The following is an 18,086-nucleotide window of genomic DNA, read 5'->3' as shown; positions in this document are numbered from 1 at the left end:
GTTGCTTGCCGGTCGGTCGTAATACAGATGACTTGAAGGCAGCAACATCGTGTCTGTTTCTTGCGTCGATGTTTCCCCTTTCTAGGTAAGCATAACGGTTGAAATATGTTATCAAACACTCATGCAATATTTTATGTGGTGTAAGGGACCCATGGATGGTGGAATGTGTGTTAGACTGTTGTGTTTTTTTCCTGATAATTCTGTTAATGTCAACAACAAAGGAATGTGCCGGCTAGCATGCTTGCTATGTAGTGCTGAGCGATAGAGACATGCTAGTAGATTAAGCTAGAAAGCTGGTTCTTTGTTCATATTGTATTTACATGTTGAGTAGTTACATATGTTACAGTTGAGAAGTCAAGGCTACAGCAATGTGTTTGAGAAGTGAAAGTAACAGCAATATTTGTATATTATGCTGTGTGTATTATGCTGTACAGTTGAAAATGACATATAGGCCTATGTATTTGTGATTTAAATATTTTGTATGTTATTTCGTGTTGAACAGAAGGAATGTTTTGTGACATGTGCAGAGAAGTTATTTGATTATGCATTCATAATATATTGCGTCTATGTTTCCCCTTTCTAGGGGCGTTACACTGACAACAAATATGTAAGAATGTAAAAATATAAAGGTAAAAGAATAAGATAAGATAAATAACAAACAGTGCAGTGACCAAATAAAGTGTCCAGTAGGGAGAGGGTGCGTTAATGTAACGCAGGGGGGCAAGGGCAGTGTACGTTAATATAACGTATAACTTGTGGGGGGCAGTGGTCCTGATGGACTGCAGCCTCCTGCGGGGAGGGGGTCAAACAGATAGGGTGGGAGGGGTCGGCAGAGATCTTCCCTGCTCTCCTCAGGGTCCTGGAGGCCATTCTCCTCTGACCTTTGGCATCAACAAGGCATTTTCGCCCAGAGAACTGCCGCTCACTGGATATTTTCTCTTTTTTGGACCATTCTCTGTAAACCCGAGAAATGGTGATTTATTTCCATACGGTGAATCCAAATCTCTAACTCTAACAGCAACCTTCTGTTGGCGCCACCTGGTGGACATTTCTATTCCAAAACAATGATTCCACGTTAAGGAATCTTGGCCATAGTAAAATTTGGCAGTAAAGTCAAAACAGGGAATCTTGCCACATTGGGTAATCCGGCCAATTCAAAAATTATAAGAAAATGATCTGACTGCCCTAACCCTTTCATTCAAAACAGGAGGAAAGGACAAGTTTTCAGTGAAAGAGGCCTGACAGTCAAGTTTTCATTCAAAACAGGAGGAAAGGTCAAGTTTTCAGTGAAAGAGTCCTGAAAGTCAAGTTTTCATTCAAATCCACTCCAAAGTGACGGTTTGACTCAAAACAGGTGTAATACGCAGTTTATGACTGAATTAGGCCTGAACGTGAAGTTTTCATTTAAATCAGCTTCACAGTCACGGGTTGACTCAAAACAGGTGTAATAAGCAGTTTATGACTGAAAGAGGGGCGAAAGTGAAGCTTTCATTCAAAACAGGAGGAAAAGACAAGTTTTCAGTGAAAGAGGCCTGAAAGTCAAGTTTTGACTGAAAGAGGCCTGAACGTGAAGTTTTCATTCAAATCAGCTCCAAAGTCACGGTTTGACTCAAAACAGGTGTAATACGCAGTTTATGACTGAAAGAGGGGCGAAAGTGAAGCTTTCTTTCAAAACAGGAGGAAAGGACAAGTTTTCAGTGAAAGAGGCCTGAAAGTCAAGTTTCCACTCAAAACAGCAGGAAAGGTCAAGTTTTGACTGAAAGAGGCCTGAACGTGAAGTTTTCATTCAAATCAGCTCCAAAGTCACGGTTTGACTCAAAACAGGTGTAATACGCAGCTTATGACTGAATGAGGGGCGAAAGTGATGCTTTCAATCAAAACAGGAGGAAAGGACAAGTTTTCAGTGAAAGAGGCCTGAAAGTCAAGTTTCCACTCAAAACAGCAGGAAAGGTCAAGTTTTGACTGAAAGAGGCCTGAACGTGAAGTTTTCATTCAAATCAGCTCCAAAGTCACCGTTTGACTCAAAACAGGTGTAATACGCAGTTTATGACTGAAAAAGGAGGAAAGGACAAGTTTTCAGTGAAAGAGGCCTGAAAGTCAAGTTTTCAGTGAAAGAGGCCTGAAAGTCAAGTTTCCACTCAAAACAGCAGGAAAGGTCAAGTTTTGACTGAAAGAGGCCTGAACGTGAAGTTTTCATTCAAATCAGCTCCAAAGTCACCGTTTGATTCAAAACAGGTGTAATAAGCAGCTTATGACTGAATGAAGGGGGAAAGTGATGCTTTCAATCAAAACAGGAGGAAAGGACAAGTTTTCAGTGAAAGAGGCCTGAAAGTCAAGTTTTCAGTGAAAGAGGCCTGAAAGTCAAGTTTCCACTCAAAACAGCAGGAAAGGTCAAGTTTTGACTGAAAGAGGCCTGAACGTGAAGTTTTCATTCATATCAGCTCCAATGTCACGGTTTGACTCAAAACAGGTGTAATACGCAGTTTATGACTGAAAAAGGAGGAAAGGACAGGAGAGAAAGGCAAAAGGGAAGAAAGAAGAGAAGAGAAGGAGAGAAGAGCCACAAAGACACTCAAAAGAGAGGGGGATGAAAAGTGAAACAGCTGGAGAGGGAGGTAGAGATAGAGACAGACAGGAGAGAAAACAGTTATCTGAAGAACCAAGAAGGGACTCAGAAGAAAGGGGGATGGAAGCTGAAACAGCTGGAGAGGGAATTGGAGATGGAGACAGACAGGAGAGAAAACAGTTATCTGAAGAACCAAGAAGGGACTCAAAAGAGATGGGGAAGGAAGCTGAAACAGCTGGAGAGGGAATTGGAGATGGAGACAGACAGGAGAGAAAACAGTTATCTGAAGAGCTGAGACAAGACTCAGAGGAGAGGGGGATGGAAGGTGAAACAGCTGTGAAAGAAGTTGGAGAAGGAGACAGACAGGAGAGAAAGGCAAAAAGGAAGAAAGAAAAGAAGAGAAGGAGAGAAGAGCCACAAAGACACTCAAAAGAGAGGGGGATGAAAAGTGAAACAGCTGGAGAGGGAGTTAGAGATAGAGACAAAAAGGAGAGAAAAGCAAAATGTAAGAAAAGAAAGAAGAGAAGGAGAGAAGAGCTAAGAAGAGACTCAAAAGAGAGGGGGATGAAAGGTGAAAGAGCTGGAGAGGGAGTTGGAGATGGAGACAGACAGGAGGGAAAAGAGTTATCTGAAGAGCCAAGAAAAATCTCAGAGGAGAGGGGGATGGAAGCTGACACAGCTGGAGAGGGAGTTGGAGATGGAGACAGACAGGAGAGAAAATTGTTATCTGAAGAACCAAGAAAAGATTTAGACACAACAAGTAATATGGAAAAGGCCAGGCCTGCAGAATATACTGAATACATCGAGGACAGTGAGAGGGAAATCAGCGAAGATGACAGCCCAAATAATATAATGGAAAAGCTTATGGTGGTAGGGCAGAGTTTATTGAGCTTTTTACAAATCACTAGATAATCAAAGTTAAAGTCATACATTTCATGTTAGTCAAACATTTAGAATTCTTGTTGTCTTTAACTTTTCATTACAGCTTATAAGCCCACTTCCGACCCATGCACCGGCTGTTAATTCTGCTGGAGAAAGCGTAAGTACATGACAAAGTCTACTGGATAACTTGTTAAGGTATAAAGCACTAAAGTATGAGTGCTAAAGGAAGGAGAAAGGTTGTAGAAGGCGACAATGCTGAGTGAGGAGGAAAAACAACAGAAGAACAACATGTAGATGATGATGCACTGGAAGGACTGGAAGTGGTTACAGTACATCACATTGTTTATTTCAAAATTGGTGTATTGTTTATTGTCATTAATTGAGTCAAGTGTAATTCAGGTTTCTCTTTACAGGAGGCTCCAAGTCCCCTTCCTCGGACTGTTCCCAGAAAACATGGTGTTTGTTCAAAGGTGTGTTCATGGCAACAGAAGTAATATTTTCTGTCAACAATTGAAACATTATGTTAATAACATATAAGAATGAAGTTCAAGTTCTTCATTTGTCATGCACAACAATTATAGAAGCAGTTGTTGGCAATGCAATTCTTGTTCTCAGGCTCCTCCAACAATGTTCATACAAAATATATGAAACGTAAAAAGGAGAATCTGAGACTGAAATCGTGCAGAGAATAAAATACAGAAATTGAATATAATGTATACAAAATAAAATATAGATAGAAAATATACTATGTAGACTGGTGGGTATTAAAAGTGGCATATATATGATAGTAACAGTTCGACGTACTGTATCATTTTCAGAAGCGAAGAATAATGGTTTACACTGACGACCTCAAGCAGGAAATAACTGATGCTTTTGGAGGTTATTGGAAGGAAACCATATCAGTGGCACTGGTAAGTATTTGCCTAAAGTACTCTATCAACAAGACTGAAACTTTGTGTTTAAAGTTACAAGGTCATATTTCCTTGTTGTAGATGAATAAGGTCCTGGAAGACGACCAAGGATTGCTTCTTCGATGCAAACAACAGCAAATGACAATTTATAATTTTAAAAGTCTGGTGGAAAGAATTCAAAGGTATGTGTTCACAATTTGTAAAGATACAGTTATATAACCACGTACCATGTAAAGTAAAAAAAAAATTACAGTTTTATATTTTGACTCCAAATGATTATTTTAACTTTTGTCTAGGTCTCTGAACAACAAAACTCCTGAGGTAGGTGTTACTATGAACACACTCTTATATGCTGTGCTCAATACTTCTAATACAATACTCTCTTCAATATTTTTAGTCAGCCTGAGTCTATCCCTTTTTAATGATGAATCTCTAAACTAATAAAACCAAGTGTGTGTTTGTATGTATTAGAGATGAGAAACAAGAGGTTTCAAGTAAGTATCACTTTGTCTTGTCCTCTGTGTGCCATAAAACCATGTACATTTCGCTATTTTTGTCTTTAAACTTCAGGTAAATTACCAGCAAATTTTGTATTCTGGTGGTTTATTCCTGAATTCATATTGAATTTAAATTTGGATTGCTTAGTGAAGTGAGTGTTTTTACAAATGATTAGCCTTTAATTTACGGGACACTACCATGAAAATGTCCGCAAACGAGGTAGCTGAAACTTATACAGTTACAATTAATTACATCTCTAATTCATATTGTGTAAATGTTGATGCATTTCAGTTAAATAAGCATTCAGAACAGCAGTCTGAACATTCACAAGCCGTAAGTGTGACATTATTCAATGCAAGAACATTCCGTTTTTTAAATGTGTGATTACTTTCCTCAAATTAATCTTTTTTAGAAATTAAATCAGGTGGACTATTAAAAATACAGTGATTTTCATACATTTCTCCCACACTTGTAGCTAAGAAGAGCTTCAGTGGTCCTACAGCAGCTGAGTTTAGTCAACAGGATGTAAGGATGTAATCGAGGCCTCCACTTATTTATATTTAAATGAGTTTCCTCAGGTTTCCTAGATATTGATATCTGCATGCAATTACTTTTCACAGGGTGTGTGTAGGTGTGCAGTGTGCGAGGCATGGGAGACCTTTGGCGCAGAAACTGGTCTTCAATGCATGCAGTGGGTCGACCATCTACAGTTCGATTGGTTATACTGGTTGTCTATATGTCCATCCATATCTTTAGGTATGTTGAAAAGTGATTGTTTCCCAGACCTGTTAACTGTAACTATAACTGTTCCTCCGAATAAATTAAGTTTGAACTGTAGATCATCTGCGGTGTCATGATGTTGAGTTCTTGCTTTATGTGCTTATTAAATTCTTTGAGAAAGATAAACAAACAACATGTATTAGATTGTATACAATTTCAAACAAGTAATAGCACATGAAACAACACCAGCGTAAGTAATATAAAATCATATAGTAGTAGTCAACACCAGAAATAACACATGGTAAACACATTCCTGAATTTTCACATTAATATACATTATGATATATTTATTACCTAAAAAATGGAAGCATGTAAAATACTGTGCTGATACAAATGTAAATCAAGAATACTTACCTGTTGACAAGGTTTAAAATTGTTCAAATTCCTGTAGGTGTCCAATGACTGTTTAGATTGCAACATCCTGTTGAAGAAATCAGATGTAAGAAAATCGTTAATGATATTAAGATCATATTTCAGTATGAGTGAAACACTTTTAAAATAAGTCCCAATGTAGTTTAAAAATCGATAAGTCATTTTTTGGTTTACACAAAATAAGATAGAACATTATTTATTACGAGGAAAACTGTTGAAAATCTCAAATACGTACTGTGTAAAAGCCCACAAAATGAATGCTTACATTTTCAGAATATATAAAAACATGGGCACATGTATTTGCAGCCTGAGTTATGTAGCTGAATTACTATATGAACAATAGGTCTTGTTGCTAAATGCCATCTCTTCATTGTTTTTCTACCAAATCCAGTGGTTACAGGAATATAAAATTATAATTCCATCATCATTTTAAAGGCATGCAAATTCCTGAATGCATACAACATATTTTAGTAGGGAATGATGCTCAGCTAGTGCACATCATTAGTGATGGACACTGGGGTCATCAGGTGTTTTGGGTCTTGCAGCATCAGAGACCCTCACCCAGGTGACCAAGCTCAGGTTGATAAGGCCTCAGCTTGTGTCCAAGCAGCAATGTCCCACAGAGCCGCTCTCTTTGTCCAGAAAGCCTTGTCACTTACCTGAAAACATGAACCAGTTGATAGACAAATTCCTGAATACATAAATGTACAGTTGTACCTGTAGGCTTAGAGATACACAACAAAGAACTGAAGGAAAGGCAAACACAAAGGCAAACACAAATCCATGGGTAATCTACAAAATCATGAATGCTTATATTTCTAGTATTGCCATATTAAATCTTTTTAACTCCTCCCACAAGGCAGGACAATGATATCCAATATTTGCATAAGCCAGAGTATATAAATGATGAGTTGTATATTGACATTCATTTCATCTGATGAATCTGGACTGGTGAGTTGCACTCAAGTTATGAATTCCTGAATTTATTTAATATGAAATCTGGATTTTGTGTTCTGGTGGTTTATACCTGAATTCATATTGAATTCAAATTTGGATTGCTTAATGAAGTGAGTGGTTTTACTAATGATTAGCCTTTAATTTACAGGACACAACCCTTAAAATGTCTGCAAACGAGATAGCTCAAACTTATGTACAGTTACAATTAATTACATCTCTAATTCACATTGTGTTGGCTTCAAAGAGAATGTTCATGCATATTGTTTTTTGATTATTTACCAGAAAAGAATTGGCTCATGTCCAAATATAATGGTAAGAAAAACAGCAATTTCACTTTTTACAATGACAAACAATTTAAGAAATATATTATCTTAAAATAATGCTGTTCCTGCATAGATGTCAGAAGACGGAGGGCTTACAGGAGGAACTGGTGGGAAAGATTCTTCAAAGCAAACTGCAAAGGTGTTTAGTATTATTTAGCATATATTGCTTTAATGTATTTCTTGGTGTAATAGTTACTGTGACACTATATTGCCTTTTTTTCTTGTGGTAGAATGTTCCACATGACAACAAAACAGTTGGGGAAGGCCAGACAGTGGCGGCAGATGTAGGAGATCAGGAAAAGAAGGTGGAGCAATAAAAGGACTGATGGGTCATGCTTGTTACAGTGCAAGAAGAAGATGAGAGACACGAATGTTGATGTTTGTGCTGCTCTCAACTGTTCACAGCCTGTTTTGAAACCTTTTCAGTTATTCTGTTCAACATGCTATACTGTTGTATGAGTCTGACCAAAATTAAAGTCAAAGTTCAAGATATTCTGTTGTCTTTTTTGTCTTTATAACAATATCAAAAGATGACAAACACACAGTTTGTGACATCTACCAAATGTACAAAACCTACAAAATAGTTTACAACATCATAAGTGCAAGCATATGCAAACGTGGACACAAGTATATGAAATCCTGATTATGGAGCTGAAATCATGTTATTCCATGTAGGAATTTTATATGCAAGCATTACACAATATTTTAGTTAGAAATATGGCACTCATGCTATTTAAAATTAAAATAGTAGTAGTCACATTCCTGAATACATGCTGTGTTCTCCTTTAGTATGCACTTTCACAATCCTCTGGTCTTAGAAATATGAAATCATGATTAATGGCATTGTGATTTGTAAGGCAGGTGAAACTTCTTTCCTTACTAAAAGGATGTTTAGATGCTGAACATGAGAATATGAAATCAAGAAATGAGAATAGTAAAGGCACCCACAAATCCATGGGTAATCTACACTATCATGAATACTTATATTACGAAAGAAAAAAATGACTGTCATCAAGGCCCATAATATGCCATATGCCTATCTGCCCATACTAGTTATACTATGATAGGCTACTAACATTACCTGTTACTATGGTTACATTAAGGTGACAGTTAAACATTGTTGCACTGTGATTGGGTATCTGTGTGTTTGTTTACTGCGGATGTTGGAAGGGATGCAGGACAGCAGGCTTGTATAGTTTACAAAGCACTTTAGGTCCGTAAGCCTAATCTCCCTTACCAATAAAAACTCTCCCACTTCCTCCCTCCTTGTATGTGTGTCTGTGACATAATTTTGACGCGTCTGTCTCATCAGCAGGAGAGTTATGGTGGAGACAAACAGGAGTAGTAGTAGACTAGCTGCTGTCGCCATGGAGTTTAGAGCTGTTACCACGACGATAACAGATGCAACATAATATTGGAATCTTCGCTGTCATCGTTCCAATTGTCACAACTACACAATGTCTTCACATGTTTCACATCCTCTCCATGACGTACTGGTCGGACACAAGAGCACCTTCAGTGGGAGACTCCCAAATGCACAACTGAGCGACACAGGAAATCATTCCTGCCTGTGGCCATCAGACTGTTTAACTCCTCTCTCTGAGTGTCAGACACTCAGGAAGAGACTGGAAATCCGTATCTGTATCTACCTCACCTGTTCATACACCACCTCACTATTTATTCAAAATGTTTAAGTGCAATACATATATAGTCACACACTTTAGTGCAACACGTACATCCATATACATTGTTATTGTATATATTTTTACCTCATTTCACTTAAATACTGTAAATGTGTATATTTTGTATTTTCATTTCATTTTCCATTTCACCTCATTTCACTTAAATACTGTAAATGTGTATATTTTGTATTTTCTATTTCTTATTTTTATATTTTGTACAAACTTTTAGTTCTAAATTATGCTACTTTCTACTCTTGAATGGGAGCACCGGTACTGTACAATTTCCCCCCGGGGATCAATAAAGTATTTCTGATTCTGATTCTGATTCTGATGTCAGGCAAGTGACTGTTAACTTACCTGTACCCTGTCACTTTCAAATAAAGGCAAAAATGCAAAAAGATACATATAATGAAAAGATGTATGAATCGTAATTGTGTGCATTCAACCTCTAATTTCACGTGATTATCAGAAATTAGAAACAGGTTTATTGCTAAGTACATTTTCACATATTTGTCTAGGTGTTTTGAGCATACCAATAAACACAGTAAGAGAAAATAAAATAATAGAAGCAAGTACTGCAACATAATATAAAATACAGGGGGTCCTGGAAGCTTACAGGTCCTCGAGGTCATGGAGGGATGGCAGATTGGAGTTGCATCTGTGTGTGTACAGGGAGAAGAGCAGAGAGGAAAGGACCCAGTGTAGAGTAGCCTGGCTCGAATGTCAAGGAAGGTGGTAGGTAGGCAGACTCAACAGACACCCTGAGTTACCAGAGGTGAATATTTATTGACAGCGCTCTCCATTACATGTGTAATTTAGGCAAAAAAAAAAAAAAAAGACAAGGAGAATAATTCAGAAAATTAACCCATAGTAACTAAAACAAAAGGCATGTGTTTATGGCAGCACAGCCTCACCTCTCCTTCTTAGGAGCAAGAATTCAACTGACTGTATACAGTGTTCAATTCCCACCTAGACTGCCTCAGCCAGTACCACAAGGTTGACCTACACACTAACCTTAATACAAGGAAATCAAATAACAATGACAACTGTTGGACTCCTTTACAAGCTCATCTACATCACAAAATGACTCTATAAACGGTAAGTAATTCTAGCACATTACTTTAGAATGCATCAAATCAACAAAAGAAATATTTCTACGAAGAAGAAAACCCTCCACTTGGTTTGGCCCAGTGATGGGCCCCATGAACCATAGTCCTGCATGGTGGGTTTGAACAAAGAAACAAACAATATTCAACCTGCAACATAATAAATGTAATTACAACTAACTCTGTCTAACTGTGTGTTTGATTTAACCTACTCATATGCTTTGATGTGAAAATAACACACAAACACAAACAAACCTGGGATAGAAAGTGATGCAACCGTCTAATAGCAATGGTAAATTATAACAAAATGAACCATGTTTACTGCATCTTCTAAAGACCTGTTGGCTCTGTCGGCGAGCTGCAGGTGGTCCAGAAGTGGGTCAGTGAGGGTCTGTGGTCATTAAGTCCTATGGTCCTTGACTTTTTGGGGGATAGGGATGATGTTAGAGGTCTTGAAGCAGGGTGGTACTGTCACATTCTGCCTCCTCACCTCTGTCACCTCAATCATTTTCCACTCACCTCTCCTCTGCTTCACCTGATTGCCAGCCACACCCACCTCCCAGTTACCTGCTCCTGCAGCTGCTTGTCATCAGGCAACCAGCCAGGTATTTAGACTGCCCCTCTCCCCTCACCTGTTGCCCGATTGTTCTTTGTCCCTCATGCAACACTTTCCAGCGTTTCTCGGACTGATCTCCCGGTTTCGACCCTGCATGCCTCTGACCATCCTGCCTTGTCGCTGCCCCGGACATCATTTAAGCCTTCCGTCCCCGACCACGAGCTTCGCCTCTCCGTTCCTGGTTTCTGTCTGCCTCTCCCCTGGGCTGTTTGGTGATTCTCTGCACAGCGTGAGTTCAGTCATCTTCTCCCTGGTGGCTTTCAGTGGATCAGAGACTCTCACAGTATCACCACACACGCCACCATGTGCGCATACTTGCCTGTTGGCTCCTCCGCTCCCCTCAGAACTTTGAGTACCAGAACTGTCTACCTGCCCTGTACTCACCTCCACCCCGGTTCAGCTCCACTGAGCCAAGCTCATGGCGTGCTGCGGAACCTCTGTGGGCTAACAACCAGAAGCAAGACCTGCATTGTTTTACCAGTTTTACCTGTCTGCACTATTCCCTGCACATACTAAAAATAAAAGTCATTACCAACCATACCTGCCTGTATCTGCGCTGCAATTGGGTCCCATACCGACCTGTAACAGGTAAGTGGCATGCGTAGTGGGAAAATACAACCCATCCCTTCCTCACCCGGAAGAGTTTATTTTAGGTCACAGGTATTTGCTGTGGTGCCCTTGGACCCTAGCAAAGGCAAAGGTCCATAGCCTTATCCACATGTTCTCAGTTGTGTATTTTCTGCTGTCTATAATAACTTTCTTTTTTTTTTAATCGTGGCCTTGTTCCCTACAATGTGATGACTGTCAAAGAGTGACAGATGTCTTACTAGTATTCACATTCTTTGCTGTACATGCGGTATAAAGCAGACCACTCTAAGATGTAGTATGGTCAGCCGGGCAGGAGCAATTGAGTTGCTGTCGGGGCCGTCCGTGTGCAGACATGACTATAACCACAAGAACTACTCCCTTGTTGCCAGTCTTCTGTTTTTCCTAAAATTCCGAAGACAGCATGTCTTCATTGAGGTGTTGAAGATGTCTGAACAGTTGACAACAGCACAGTGCTTCAGGGTGGATGGAAAGGCAGCGTCAGGTCCTGCTGCTTTGCAGGGTTCTGTCCCACTCCAGGATGGAGAATGTCGTTGTGCTAGGGGAGGAGGGGTCCTCTCAGGTAGGCAGTTGTGGAAAGACCCAGGCTCCTGCTGAGTTGGGGGAGGAGGATCTGGAGGATGGAGTCACGGGGGATAGTGTCATGACTGTCCCTTTGACAGTTGAACAGAGGCAGAGTTGCTCTATGAGATCTGCTGTTGGAGATTCTCAGAATACAGTTGTTAAGCATCTCTCAATGCCTTGCTAAACCTGTATTTACATTCTGTAAACTGGTCCTTTTCCCCACTTCTGAACACTTCCACCTTTTCCAACCTTGAGTTTGACTGTGGACCCGGGTTTGTTATTGTTATAACTCACCCTGGTGTGTGATGGTACACAGCAGTCCTCACAGAAGCAGATGTATGATATCACAGCCTCTGTGTATTCATCCAGACTGTTGGTAGAAGTTCTGAAAACATCCCAGTCAGTTAGGTCCAAATATGCACGAAGATCCTCCACAGCTTCACTGGACCACTTTTTTAAATCCTAACAACAGGTTTAATGAGCTTTAATTTCTGCCAGTGTGTAGGAATCAGTGTCCCAGTGCAGCACAATAAGTGTCAAATGGAGCACTCAAACACAAGCACTCACATGAGTTTTGAATGGAGTAAGTGCTTCTTGTTGGGGTAGTTTTGCTGATCCTTGAAGCCCCCAGAGTTCATCAGGAAAGCAATTTTAGGCCATTTCTTAGTGGAAGAAGAAAACTGTTTTGGCATTTTTTGCAAGTCAGTAGCATTACCCTGACTTGAGCATTGACTTGACTGTTGACTTCAGTAAGTGCTACTTGTTGGGGCAGTTTTAATTGACAAAAGCAACAGAATGTATTGGATGCCATATTTTGTGAGAATCAATCTCAGATCACTTCAAATAGAGCCACTGGTGATTCTTGTGTTCAAAAGTGCTCCTCTTTGGGGTTGTCTTGGTTGTGACCAGTTCCTCACTGGAAATACAACAAGCTGTTGGGGTACCATTTGAAAACGTCAATAGGAGATACACTGATTTTACTCACATACTAAGATGCAAGACAAGTCCATATGTGACACTTGGTGGTGTGGCTGTGTATGACATATTCTCCAGACTGTAAGTGAAGAGATGCCATTGGAATCACATTCGGATCACCTCAAATGGAGACATTGATGACTCTTGTGGTCATAAGTGCTTCTCTTTAGGGTTGTCTTGGTTGTGAGTTCTTCAACAGAAATGTAATCCTTTTCACTTGACCAGCTAAATGCATGAATTTATCACCAATATTATCCAAACACAAGCACTCACATGAGTTTTGAATGCAGTAAGTGCTTCTTGTTGGGGTAGTTTTGCTGATCCCTGAAGCCCCCAGAGTTCATCAGGACAGCAATTTTAGGTCATTTCTTAGTGGAAGAAGAAAACTGTTTTGGCATTTTTTGCAAGTCAGAAGCATTACCCTGACTTGAGCATTGACTTGACTGTTGACTTCAGTAAGTGCTACTTGTTGGGGCAGTTTTAATTGACAAAAGCAACAGAATGTATTGGATGCCATATTTTGTGAGAATCAATCTCAGATCACTTCAAACAGAGCCACTGGTGATTCTTGTGTTCATAAGTGCTCCTCTTTGGGGTTGTCTTGGTTGTGACCAGTTCCTCACTGGAAATACAACAAGCTGTTGGGGTACCATTTGAAAACGTCAATAGGAGATACACTGATTTTACTCACATACTAAGATGCAAGACAAGTCCATATGTGACACTTGGTGGTGTGGCTGTGTATGACATATTCTCCAGACTGTAAGTGAAGAGATGCCATTGGAATCACATTCGGATCACCTCAAATGGAGACATTGATGACTCTTGTGGTCATAAGTGCTTCTCTTTAGGGTTGTCTTGGTTGTGAGTTCTTCAACAGAAATGTAATCCTTTTCACTTGACCAGCTAAATGCATGAATTTATCACCAATATTATCCAAACACAAGCACTCACATGAGTTTTGAATGCAGTAAGTGCTTCTTGTTGGGGTAGTTTTGCTGATCCCTGAAGCCCCCAGAGTTCATCAGGACAGCAATTTTAGGTCATTTCTTAGTGGAAGAAGAAAACTGTTTTGGCATTTTTTGCAAGTCAGAAGCATTACCCTGACTTGAGCATTGACTTGACTGTTGACTTCAGTAAGTGCTACTTGTTGGGGCAGTTTTAATTGACAAAAGCAACAGAATGTATTGGATGCCATATTTTGTGAGAATCAATCTCAGATCACTTCAAACAGAGCCACTGGTGATTCTTGTGTTCATAAGTGCTCCGCTTTGGGGTTGTCTTGGTTGTGACCAGTTCCTCAATTTACTCACATACTGAGATGCAAGACTAGTCCATTGCAACTGGAACACAGCACAGAAAATACCAGAAAGAAGCACATGGACTAAGGAGGAAGTAAGCAAAGAAGATTGCTGACAGGATGTCTGTGATATTGACCCAACTTGAGCATTGAGTTGTGTTTGAATTCAGTAAGTGCCACTTGGTGGGGTGGCTGTACATGACATATCCTACAGTTTGTAAGTGAAGAGATGCCATTGGAATCACATTCGGATCACCTCAAATGGAGACATTGATGATTCTTGTGTTCATAAGTGCTCCTCTTTGGGGTTGTCTTGGTTGTGACCAATTCCTCAATGGAAATACAACAAGCTGTTGGGGTACCATTTGAAAACTTCAATAGGAGATACACTGATTTTACTCACATACTGAGATGCAAGACAATCCAATTCTAGAATGCAAGACATGAAAAGTGCTTTGATGTTGGGATTTGATTCTTCACTCAATTCCTCTTTGTATTGCTTTACAGCATTTCTGACGGTGCTGCAACCGCATGAGACAATGAGTTGCATCAAGAAAACCCATTGGAGTCTGATTGACCACTCATCAACTTATAATGGCATGCAAGAATGATGGTTGTCTGTTCGAGTACAAATAGTGCTATTGTTTACTTCCCATTGAAACTTCCTGGAAAAGGAGGCGGAGTTGTGGACATTGCTGCATTCTGTATTTAAGATGGGCAAATCTGTGCAGGAAACATCTCTTCCATTGCAACTGGAACACAGCACAGAAAATACCAGAAAGAAGCACATGGACTAAGGAGGAAGTAAGCAAAGAAGATTGCTGACAGGATGTCTGTGATATTGACCCAACTTGAGCATTGAGTTGTGTTTGAATTCAGTAAGTGCCACTTGGTGGGGTGGCTGTACATGACATATCCTACAGTTTGTAAGAGAAGAGATGCCATTGGAATCACATTCGGATCACCTCAAATGGAGACATTGATGATTCTTGTGGTCATAAGTGCTTCTCTTTGGGGTTGTCTTGGTTGTGAGTTCTTCAACAGAAATGTAATCCCTTTCACTTGACCAGCTAAATGCATGAATTTATCACCAATATTACCCAAACACAAGCACTCACATGAGTTTTGAATGCAGTAAGTGCTTCTTGTTGGGGTAGTTTTGCTGATCCCTGAAGCCCCCAGAGTTCATCAGGACAGCAATTTTAGGTCATTTCTTAGTGGAAGAAGAAAACTGTTTTGGCATTTTTTGCAAGTCAGAAGCATTACCCTGACTTGAGCATTGACTTGACTGTTGACTTCAGTGAGTGCTACTTGTTGGGGCAGTTTTAATTGACAAAAGCAACAGAATGTATTGGATGCCATATTTTGTGAGAATCAATCTCAGATCACTTCAAACAGAGCCACTGGTGATTCTTGTGTTCATAAGTGCTCCTCTTTGGGGTTGTCTTGGTTGTGACCAATTCCTCAATGGAAATACAACAAGCTGTTGGGGTACCATTTGAAAAACTTAAACAGGAGATACACTGATTTTACTCACATACTGAGATGCAAGACAAGTCATTATGATGCACTCCGATTCTAGAATGCAAGACATGAAAAGTGCTTTGATGTTGGGATTTGATTCTTCACTCAATTCCTCTTTGTATTGCTTTACAGCATTTCTGATGGTGCTGCAACTGCATGAGACAATGAGTTGCATCAAGAAAACCCATTGGAGTCTGATTGACCACTCATCAACTTCTAATGGAATGCAAGAATGATGGTTGTCTGTTCAAGTACAAATAGTGCTATTGTTTACTTCCCATTGTCAAGACCATTGAAACTTCATGGAAAAGGAGGCGGAGTTATGGACATTGCTGCATTCTGTATTTAAGATGGACAAATCTGTGCAGGAAACATCTCTTCCATTGCAACTGGAACACAGCACAGAAAATACCAGAAAGAAGCATATGGACTAAGGAGGAAGTAAGCAAAGAAGATTGCTGACAGGGTGTCTGTGATATTGACCCAACTTGAGTATTGAGTTGTGTTTGAATTCAGTAAGTGCCACTTGGTGGGGTGGCTGTACATGACATATCCTACAGTTTGTAAGAGAAGAGATGCCATTGGAATCACATTCGGATCACCTCAAATGGAGACATTGATGATTCTTGTGGTCATAAGTGCTTCTCTTTGGGGTTGTCTTGGTTGTGAGTTCTTCAACAGAAATGTAATCCTTTTCACTTGACCAGCTAAATGCATGAATTTATCACCAATATTACCCAAACACAAGCACTCACATGAGTTTTGAATGCAGTAAGTGCTTCTTGTTGGGGTAGTTTTGCTGATCCCTGAAGCCCCCAGAGTTCATCAGGACAGCAATTTTAGGTCATTTCTTAGTGGAAGAAGAAAACTGTTTTGGCATTTTTTGCAAGTCAGAAGCATTACCCTGACTTGAGCATTGACTTGACTGTTGACTTCAGTAAGTGCTACTTGTTGGGGCAGTTTTAATTGACAAAAGCAACAGAATGTATTGGATGCCATATTTTGGAGAGAATCAATCTCAGATCACTTCAAACAGAGCCACTGGTGATTCTTGTGTTCATAAGTGCTCCTCTTTGGGGTTGTCTTGGTTGTGACCAATTCCTCAATGGAAATACAACAAGCTGTTGGGGTACCATTTGAAAAACTTCAATAGGAGATACACTGATTTTACTCACATACTGAGATGCAAGACAAGTCATTATGATGCACTCCAATTCTAGAATGCAAGACATGAAAAGTGCTTTGATGTTGGGATTTGATTCTTCACTCAATTCCTCTTTGTATTGCTTTACAGCATTTCTGATGGTGCTGCAACTGCATGAGACAATGAGTTGCATCAAGAAACCCCATTGGAGTCTGATTGACCACTCATCAACTTCTAATGGAATGCAAGAATGATGGTTGTCTGTTCAAGTACAAATAGTGCTATTGTTTACTTCCCATTGTCAAGACCATTGAAACTTCATGGAAAAGGAGGCGGAGTTGTGGACATTGCTGCATTCTGTATTTAAGATGGGCAAATCTGTGCAGGAAACATCTCTTCCATTGCAACTGGAACACAGCACAGAAAATACCAGAAAGAAGCATATGGACTAAGGAGGAAGTAAGCAAAGAAGATTGCTGACAGGGTGTCTGTGATATTGACCCAACTTGAGTATTGAGTTGTGTTTGAATTCAGTAAGTGCCACTTGGTGGGGTGGCTGTACATGACATATCCTACAGTTTGTAAGAGAAGAGATGCCATTGGAATCACATTCGGATCACCTCAAATGGAGACATTGATGATTCTTGTGGTCATAAGTGCTTCTCTTTGGGGTTGTCTTGGTTGTGAGTTCTTCAACAGAAATGTAATCCTTTTCACTTGACCAGCTAAATGCATGAATTTATCACCAATATTACCCAAACACAAGCACTCACATGAGTTTTGAATGCAGTAAGTGCTTCTTGTTGGGGTAGTTTTGCTGATCCCTGAAGCCCCCAGAGTTCATCAGGACAGCAATGTTAGGTCATTTCTTAGTGGAAGAAGAAAACTGTTTTGGCATTTTTTGCAAGTCAGAAGCATTACCCTGACTTGAGCATTGACTTGACTGTTGACTTCAGTAAGTGCTACTTGTTGGGGCAGTTTTAATTGACAAAAGCAACAGAATGTATTGGATGCCATATTTTGTGAGAATCAATCTCAGATCACTTCAAACAGAGCCACTGGTGATTCTTGTGTTCATAAGTGCTCCTCTTTGGGGTTGTCTTGGTTGTGACCAATTCCTCAATGGAAATACAACAAGCTGTTGGGGTACCATTTGAAAAACTTAAACAGGAGATACACTGATTTTACTCACATACTGAGATGCAAGACAAGTCATTATGATGCACTCCAATTCTAGAATGCAAGACATGAAAAGTGCTTTGATGTTGGGATTTGATTCT

This window comes from Enoplosus armatus, chromosome 12, assembly GCF_043641665.1.
Source record: "Enoplosus armatus isolate fEnoArm2 chromosome 12, fEnoArm2.hap1, whole genome shotgun sequence".
Taxonomy (NCBI): domain Eukaryota; kingdom Metazoa; phylum Chordata; class Actinopteri; order Centrarchiformes; family Enoplosidae; genus Enoplosus; species Enoplosus armatus.
The sequence above is the reverse complement of the archived record's forward strand: the minus strand, read 5'-3'. Positions refer to the sequence as shown.